Source organism: Equus quagga, chromosome 6 (genome assembly GCF_021613505.1).
Source record: "Equus quagga isolate Etosha38 chromosome 6, UCLA_HA_Equagga_1.0, whole genome shotgun sequence".
NCBI classification, from domain to species: Eukaryota; Metazoa; Chordata; class Mammalia; order Perissodactyla; family Equidae; genus Equus; species Equus quagga.
The window spans coordinates 94,781,283-94,791,415 of record NC_060272.1 but is presented as its reverse complement, the minus strand read 5'-3'; positions in this window follow the sequence as shown (position 1 = coordinate 94,791,415).

Sequence of the window (10,133 nt, the reverse complement as noted above, 5' to 3'; positions counted from 1 at the left end):
GGCCGCCGCCAACCTGCTGCTGCCGGCGGCCGCCCGGGCGTGGTGAGCAGGAATATGGCGGCCTCGGCCTGCCTCGCGGCCCACCAGCCCGGCCCTCCGCGAAGTCGCGGGCCTCGGCCCCGCGCGCCCCTGCCCCACCTGGCGTCGCGCCCCCCTGCCCGGTGCCCCCGCGGGGCCGCCCGCAGCCGCTGCAGGATTGCCTCCCGAGCCTTTTTCCAAAGCGCCCTGCGGTTCGAAAGTCTGTCGCGGCCCCTCTGACCCCAGTTCAGTCGTGGAAAATAAGATACCCTCGTGAAGTGCGACTGGGGCAAAGGAATTGTCACTGGTTGCCCGAGGGGTGGGGGAGACGAAGAGGCGAAACTGACCACAAAGTTACTGGAGAGAGAAATCGAAATCCTGGGCAGAAAAATGAAGCTGCCCAGGTTTCCAAGAGCCTCCTGAGAGCTTCCAACTTTTCATGTCATTGACGGTGTTTTTGTTTTGCTTTGGTTTTTACAAGCTCTCCTCTTGTTTTTGAAAAGGTGCACGATGTTTAGCAGCCAAGTAATCGAATGGACCCTTCTAGACCGAGATTGAATTATGGATGACTTCTGGGAAAATGCAAAATAATGTGGAATAAAAGAAAAGGAAAAAACAAAATAGAAAAATGGGAAAACCAAGATCACCCCAGCAAGATTTCATTCTAGTATTTTGTTTTTCCGCTTCGGATTGAGGCAGTTTACTTAAAACTGTTGTTTGCTTGTTTTGTTGTGAGGTACGACTGATACATGGCCAGAAAAATCTCCTTGCTCATTCAGGTTTTGTTTGATCTAATAGTTACAAGAGGTGAAACTCATGTTGCTTTCCACCTTAATGGAAACTGAGATCTTGAGAGTAAATTATATGTTAAGAAGGGAATCCCTTTTACACATTTTCTGTTTTCTCTGAGATGTCTCTGGTGCAGCCTGCTGATCCGGAGTGTAAAGTCAAGTCATGATTGTCCTATGTCACAGGTCAAGAATGCACACAGGGTTCCTGGGTGACAGGTGTGTGACTATCTTCTTTCATTTGCCATTACCTCTAACCCTTCACACACACACACACAAAACTCTGTCTCTAAGCCAGGATTTAGATAAAACAAGTCATCAAGACATAAGATCTATATTTTAGGCTCCCTTTTTAAAAGGATATTTGGTCTAGAAAATAATTAAATTTCACCTTGGCCGAGAGAGAACAGAGAAGACAAACATCACCCCCTTTCTGTCCACGCCTAGGAAAAGTCACTAGACTTGCTGTGAAGTCAAAATTTAAAATTAAATGACCAATGAAATTAAAGATTGAAATTCAATATGGAGAAATTTTAGATGGCTTCAGGGGAAAAACAATTATAAGTTTGCATCCTCTAAAATATGTATATACATGAGTTTCAGAGAGATAGAAAACATGAGAAAATCAAATGACAATCAGAAAGCTTCAAGAGTCTGGTTTCCTGGGAGGAAAGGGTCCTCTGAGATTTTTGAAAATGTCTCTCAAATGGTGCCATCAAGCGCTCAGGTAATCCAATTTAACTGAATTGACCTATTTTTTGATGAAAGGAATTGAACTGTTTCAATAGATTGTAGATACAATCAATGTCTCTTCTGTCACCGGTGTATCCCCAGCATCAGGGACATTCCTTGGAACTTAGCTATTTGAATGGATAAGACAAATCAATAGGAGGATGTTCCTTCGAGTGTTGAGAAGAAATCAAGAAGTAAGGAAAAGTAGGGAAAATCAATACTTGACAGCGATAAAGCCATGCGTGGGTTTCAAGAAGAACACAGAAAAAGAAAATTCCAAGTCTGAGCCCAGATTCATCCAGAAACCTTTGCATACATATCTAGAAGGCATTTGCCAAGCAAATATACAACCTAAGTCAAGCAAACAAAATCTACGTGGAAACTACTGCACTTGTCAACCATGTTTTAGAAGCAAATACTCTATGCAACTAAACACGGATCATGTGACAAAGTCCCAGTTAATTAAATCAACAAACATTCACTGCCTACTATGTGTAAATAACTAAGGCAAAAGAGGGTTACTAAGATGAAGACAATATGGTTCTTGCCCTCAAGAGGCTTATGGTCTTAAGTCATTATGAGGCTTGCACTGCTATAGTAAAATGGAAGCAATTTGTATGAAAGTTGAGATAAAAGTAACAATACAGAGGTGTGAAAAGGAAGGAATAATTCATTCTGTTCAGGAGAACTGGATAAGACTTCACAGGAAAGGGAACATTGGGATGTATCTTAAAGATGAAAAGGTATTCAATAAATATGTATCTCCGCCACTAAACAGTGCATCATTAATTCCGTATGCCCCCCAGACAGTGAGATGACAGACCCTTTTGAGAATTCAAGGGCAATTACTAGATAGCTGAAAAACAAACCACAAAATACTAGAAGCATGAACACTAGAGGAAAATGGAAAGACTGTCACCTCTTCTGTGGTATCCTGAGACAGATGCCCTCATGATCCTATCACCCTGTCCTTTAGGTACTGGAAAAGAAAAGCAGCAAAAGGCATAGTTGAGTCTCTAGGAGTGATCCTCGAGTTAAAGAGTGGAAAGGCCACCCTCTTGTACAAGTTGCTTGTGGAGACGGAAAAGCCTGCACTTCTGTTCCCGGAGTCACTTAGCACGGCTGCTCACAGCATGCACTGTGCCACTGTAATTGTCGATTTCTCTCTCCCTCCCTTCCTCTCTCTCTCATGAGATTAGGAGCCGCTTGAGAGCAAGGACCTTGTTTTTCATAACTGTTTTCAGGGCACCCAAAAGAGTGCCTAGGCCAGAACAGATGCTCAGTGAGTGATGAATAAACAAAAGACACCAGAACCTATATCCACAGCACACATGCTCACAGACTGCCTGTCCCAGGCAGTGCACTATGCCAGGTGTTTGAGGCATACAAAGCCCTTAAAGGCTTAATAGTCTATTTGGGCAGACAGTTCACATGCATAAAAGAATAAACAACAATGTGAAATGAGAAGCACTCGCTGCTAACACACAGTATAGAGAATGGACGGCTCGAGGAGTTCAGGAGAAGGAAGAGTTATCCCTCCAAAGCAACCCGAAGGAGTAGGGGTCACCTGAAAGACCAATTAGAAGTCAGCCTGAAGCACTGCAGATCCTACAAGAGCTGGGAATGAGCTGCTCTGTGCAGAGCTTCCTGGCACAGCTGTCAGGCCAAGGAACAAAGTGGCCTTACTGGTGGGGAAGTCAGGCAAGCAGGCCCAGGGAGACTCAGAGAGCTGCAAATGGCGCCACCTAGAGGACAGTTTTCATAGACGAAAGACTATGATCGTTAGTTGAAAGAGGATTTTAGGGTCAAAATGTTGCAGATGAAAAACCAGGCATGAAACAGAATCCCTTCTTCTGAAAGAGAAAATACCCACGCTGCAAAGCCACCAAACATATTCGAGATAAGGCAGAGTCCCTCAGTGACATCTCTCCAGAAATTCAGCCAAGTGATGCTCTGACCCATCAAATGTACCTATTCTGTGCGCATCCAAGGTTAGCATTATCACAGGAAGCATTGCACCTCCCAGTGTAAAGGCCGTCGAAGTCCCATCAGACTGGAAGTCCCTAAAAAGTTGGCCAGATGGGAGCTATTTTTAAGCTGAGTAGACTAGTGTTTCAGCCAGAGAAGGCGTTTATTAATGTTTGATGAATGAATGAATGAACGAGCAAATGAATGACTATGTTCTAAAATCAGAAAGTGAGATCTCAGGTCACCCTAAATCATGATCCTTCTGGCACCCAAAGGATCAAGGATGACTTAGCTGGTATAGGAGTTTACTTCCTCCCTGCCATTACTACGGGCTGAGCCACCTGTCCCCTGAGACTCTCTGCCTTTGCTGGAATCCCACCTAAGACCCAGGGTGCAAACTGGTAGTCTTTGGGCTGAAGAAGTGTTCTTTTCAGCTCAACAGTGCTACTGAAAATTTTGAATTAGCCGCCAGAACCTAAACATCAAGAGATTTGCACAAAATCTGGATTTCAGTTCCTAGTCAAGATCTGACAAATCGCAGGCCTATACTCCCAGAGGGCAACCATTCCCACCACCTGGTTCACTCCCCATTGCTGTGTAACCTGGACCAGTTTGTATTCCCAGTTTGGTAACACCGTACCCATGGGCATTCCAGGTGGGCCCTCAAAGGCAGTTAGCAGGATGGGGTTTGGATTTAGGAATTAATCAGGTAGTTGATCCAGCAATTGATTTTCCCCCCATTCTTTGTTTCCATGTTTATAAATCAAAGAATCACTTATCCCATTATACTCATGTCCGTTTGATGATTTCTCATGTAAAGCTTAATAAGGGCAGGGATTCTTGTCTGTTTTGTTCACTCCTGAATCCAGTACCTAGAATAGTGCCCAGGTTGTAGTAGATGCTTAATAAACATTTGTTGAATGACTGAAAAAGAGATACTCCAATCAAAGAGGCAACGTATTGGCCACATGCAATCTGCTTTTGTTTTTTCTTAGCCAGACGGTGCCCGCCAAAGCTTGGCTCCCTCTGTAAAACATTCTTTGGCCCCGTGCTTCAAAATCTTGCCCCAGATGAGTTCACCAAGGAAAATTTCCCATCACTAGGATTGGGATGCAACATTTTTATTCAAAACCAAGATGGAAACATGTATTAATTCCACCTAAATCAACTTTATAGGAAAGTTGATATTTCTGACACAAAGTCATTTCCAGTAATGTGCATGTTATATATTGGAGATCATGACATAATATATAGTCAAACTTGTTAATTGCTCAACATGTGATAAATTAAAGAAAAACAGCACATGTTGACGAAAAATACATAAGTAATTAAATTGTCTGTGGTGTTGTCTTCTAAGTGATTGAACTGGTCTTAATATTAACCTTTCAATCAGTTACTATCCTTGTAAATTTTTCAATCTTCCATTCTAAATTTTATCAAGATGTAAGAAAGCTAATAGCTTTTCAATTTAAGATAAGAATATAAAACTTCTCTTCTTGACCACAAAATTAGATATAAAGGTATCTTGTTTGTTTTATTTTTTCTTTCCTTTCCTATCTCTTAGGCCTACCAAAATCTATGTGAGCCACAAAAATTTCCAAAGACTCCTTCCAAATTCATCAATGTACTTCCATCTTTCTATCCTTATACAAATTCTTAAGAGCCAGATTTGGGGTGCTTTGGACAATGTGGAATGGGGCCCAGCACAGGGTGAGGTGAGTGAGGCAATTTTTTTGCCTGAGGCTCCAGTATGGCTTGGCACAGAACTATTAGTAATTCTCCCTTTATTTAAAAAATTTTGTTTTTTAGAAATCAAATTTTCTTTTTTTTTTTTAAAGATTTTGTTTTTCCTTTTTCTCCCAAAGTCACCCAGTACATAGTTGTGGGTCCTTCTAGTTGTGGCATGTGGGATGCCGCCTCAGCATGGCCTGATGAGCCGTGCCATGTCTGCGCCCAGGATTCAAACCGGTGAAACCCTGGGCCACCGAAGCAAGGTGCACGAACTTAACCACTCGGCCATGGGGCCAGCCTCATATTTAAAATTTGTATAATTTGTTCTTCATGGATTTTCATTATTTTTTTAAAATACTACCTTAAAATATGATTTATCTTGATTACTGAGATTTTTGGTGCTCTCTTCCATTTTGTACCCAAGGCATATGCCGCGTTGCCACGCCCTGTCCTGGCCCTGGTATAGAGGTTGTATGTGAGTCGGCATACAAGTGGAGAATTTGTCCCTCTAGGGGAGGAAGGAGCTGTGGAGGATCATCTACTCTTTACAACTTAAAAATGTACATGGTTTCTGCCTGTGGAACTGGAACAAAAGAACTGGGTTGAAAAGCCATTGATTGTCCAAATGGAAGCAATAGAAGCTTCCACAGCCTCCCCCGAAACACATGCTATCAGGAAACTCAAACCCCAAAAATGATGAGAAAAATGCAGAAAATATTACATATGTTAGGCTCACTATTTTGCTGACATTAAGAAGCAAAGACTGTAGAATGAAAAAACCTAAAAAGCCCTGGGACCCAGGGAGTTTGTTTTAAATCCAGGGATCATTCCTTTTACATAAAGTGTACTGGAAAGCCAAGCTATAAAAGGGCTAAGGGACAGATGCACTGATTAGGGTGGAGTGACACGGAATCCCCACACTTCTTCCTCTTCCCGCATGCTGTTTTCAAAACCTGAGCTAATCCAATGGGCACATGTTACAGCAGGGTCATACCTAGAGGGTCTAGAAATTGATCCAGGGTCTGCAGCCTGTAAGAGGCAAAGCAGAACTAGCCCTTGGGTTTTCTCACTCTCAATTGTCTATTCCAGACGCCCCTTTCCTTAAAACTGAACGCGTGCTGGAGGAAATTATATTTGGCCTCCCGCTTTCCTGGTCTCAGAATTTGTCCTCGTCTCTTTGGGAAGGATCAATGTTTCATTTAACCTTTCACCTGTTCTCAGGAAGACTGGAACCCAGGATAATAAATCTCAGCACCCCTGCAGGAGTGTTTGCATTTTCGACCAGAGCAGAGCCCCAGGTTAGAGCATGGTTTTGACCCTGGGCTGCACAGCAGAATCACCTGGGGAGGCCTGAAATCATGCTGGATGCTGGAGTCTCACCCCAAATACTTGAATTTAATTGGCTGGGATGGGGCTTGGTATAGTTTTAGTATTTTTTCATGCCTCCAGGTATTCCAATGTGCAGCCAAGAGTGAGAACAACTGAGTGAGAGTAATAAAACTAATTACATACGTGCAGGCCTCAGCCAGTGGTGGATAATGCAGCTGTAATTGCCTTCTCCAGCTGGGAAGGAAGGCCAGTCCTGCCTGTCACAGGGCTGGTAGGTACAAGGCTCAGGGATCACCAAGCTAGCCTCTTCCCCAACCCACTGTCCCATGGTACCTTTAGATATTTTTTTATTTCCCCTCATTATATTCTTAAAATTTTTATCAATGTTGATTGTCCAGGGTTGGGAGTGGGGGGGGGGGGGGGGGGCAGGCTCCAAAAGTGCAGGAAAACACATAGAAGAAAAGGAACACTATCTATAGTCCTACCACCCAAACATAACTCTTGTTTACATTTTGTAGTTTGGTTTTGAGTCTTTTCTATTCAAATGGATAGATATGAAATTATTTACAGATTAAAATCATAGTGTACATGCTGGCATTTATTTATTTTTTAAGTTGTACAGGCCTATGGAAAAATGCTTAAATAGAACAAAATTATACACAAGGAGCAAGTCTTCCTGCAACTGCCAAGCCACCCCTCACCTCCCCAGAAGCAACCAGTGTTACTAGGTTTTTGGCAGACTTCCAGAAATATCTATGCGTGTGTGTGTGTGTGTATGAAGTACATATATATCATTTAGTTAGAAAAATGGTTGCATGCTATATAACCTATTCTGTCATTTGCTTTTCTACTGACAATGTGTCTCAGGGATGGGTCCATATTACACACTTTTTCTTTTTGACACTGCACAGTTTTCCATTGCAGATGCCCCACAATTTCTTCCCCAGTCCGTTATTGATGGGTATTTGTTTCCAGCGTTGTGCTACTTTTATAATAAATATTTATGTATTTAGTTCCTCGTTCTTCCCCTGAATTTTTTTTCATTAACTAAACATGCTTCAAAAATTATTCTCGTGGCTGCTTGATGTTCCATGGTATGAATGTATAATAATATGTTCAAATAATACTGAATCGTTAGACATTTATGTTGTTTCCAATTTTTTATCATTATGAATGATGCTGCAATGAACAACCATTGTATATAAATCTTTGTATGTATATCCATAGCCCTAGAATAAATTTGGCAAAGTAGAATTATTGGTCCAAAGGACATACTCTTTTTAAGCCTTTTGATATATCATCCCAATATTCTTCAGAAAGTTGATAGCAACTTATATCCCCACCAGCAATGTATGAAGAGTCTCATTCCCCCATCTTTGTTAAACTATAAGTACTGATTTAAAAATTATAGGATTGGTTTGGGATCAAAATACTTGTGATTTTTTTTCTAACTGTAATCATTTTTCTTTCTTTCTTTCTTTCTTTCTTTTTTTTTTGCTGAGGAAGATTAGCCCTAAGCTAACATCTGTTGCCAATCTTCCTCTACTTTACATGTGAGTCGCTGCCACAGCATGGCTGATGAGTGGTGTATGTCCACGCCCAGGATCCGAACCCAGAAACCTGGGCTGCCAACACAGAGAACACCAAATTTAAGCACTAGGCCACGGGGCCAGCCCCATCTTTTTTCTAATTGTAATCTTTCTTCATCCTTATGAACCACTCTGAGGCTTTAATAATTTCAGAGATTTTTATAAACATATGCATCTACAAATCATCTTAAACAGTATTTTAACTGAATAATAAGCCATATAGATAAAGCTAAGTTTTAAAAAGTTGAAAGTGATTTTATTTTACAGAGTTCACATAAAACCCATAATTCAGTGAAAAGTCTACTTGGTAGTACACCTAAAATATTCCAGATTTCCTTTTAACACAAATCCACCAGACCCATAGTTTGGATACATCTTGAGTTTGTTCTATATGTATTTCCAAAACTTCATTCTGAAGATGCTAAAACAGCCTTTTAACTCTTTGCATCTAGGGGTGTTGCTTGCCCACAGCAAATAACAATTCTACTGGCTCAGCCTTCCCCTTCTCTCACAGGGAATCTGAGGGAAGGATCAGCTGGTTCAGCTTCATGAGGATTCGACCTCAACAGTGACATTTTGCAGGGAACAGGGGAAGGATGTTGCCAATTACTCAGGAAACAAATTGCTTCCCAGGAAGATAGGAAGTCCGATTTAAAATCTATCTTGTCAAGCCACAGGTTACGTGCTACGCTTTTGCTACTGCACTTGTAGGGAAAATCTCCAAATATGGTACATTTCCATTGATTTTAAAAAATAAGAGCCAGATTAAGGAAGGGTAAAGTAATTTACAGGAACCCCTTCAAACCATTCACTGCTTCAATCTTTTTAAAGTCATCACACACCATTTCTCTTGGACTCTATGTCCTGCCAAGTGATTAATATCTAAAGGTCTGGAATCACTCAAATGCGCCTAGCTAATGGTTAGAATTTACCTGAAGTACATGCCTTGCAAGATTTTTCAGTCGGGGCTGCTGGAGAATTTTGAGGCACGTGGTAGAATGTCAATGAGATGGCAGATTGCTCAGATGCCGGTTGTTGGCTCTGAAATGCCACCTAAGCCATGTCATTGTGCCAAAGGTATTTATTTCAGTGTACATCTTTCCACAGGGATGGACGCAAGGCTGCCAATTCCACTGACTGCAATTCCAACACTACAGATTCTAAACTTCTTCAAGGCAGGAATAGAAACAGAAAGGTTATCTGAGGATTCTAGAATCATTCCCTTCTCCTCTCCACGAGGAATACTTCAGTGCCAGGTTGATCCATGGGGGCTTGGCACCCTGACTATATGGAAGGCAGAATATTGGTAAAATGGCAGGAAAATAATTTATGTCTCCTCAATGCATCATATTCAAGTGATTTTATTTATTCTCAGGTCACATTTATCAGCTTAGTAAAATAGGCATCTCTTGCTAAGGCTGCTGTTATGTCACTGAATGACGTAATCTCAAACCCTTTGAGCTAACTAGGGGTACCACTCATGACATGTCTCAGGATTGGAGTTGGCAGGCATAGTGTTTGGGTGATAGGGGGAGGGTTGGGCAGGAAGAGGGGAGAGTCATGCTAGTTTGCCTACTGAGGCCTGACAAGACAGATCCTCCTGTAGCTTCTGTCCAAGGCAGTTCAATATCACTGTGTCCAAAGATTATAGCTGTAAGAGCTTGCAGTTCAAATAACTCCATTCATCCATCATTTTTATTCATTCATGTACTCATCCAATTCCTAGTTTGCAGTAGGGCAGGACACAGAAAGAAGAAAGAGTCTGTGATTGAAAGGACTGGAGCCGGCACCAGGAAAGTTGGCCACGAGGCAAGAAGGCTGGAATCTGCCTCTAGTTCCCGGGACAGACCAAGTTCCCTGGGAAATTAGGTTCAAGGGAGGTTAGCAGAACAGAACTCAGGGGCAGGGCCCCAGTGTGGTGCACAGCCTCAAAGGGAGATTTGTCACAGAGTGACCTGATGCTGACCCCCAGAAAGTC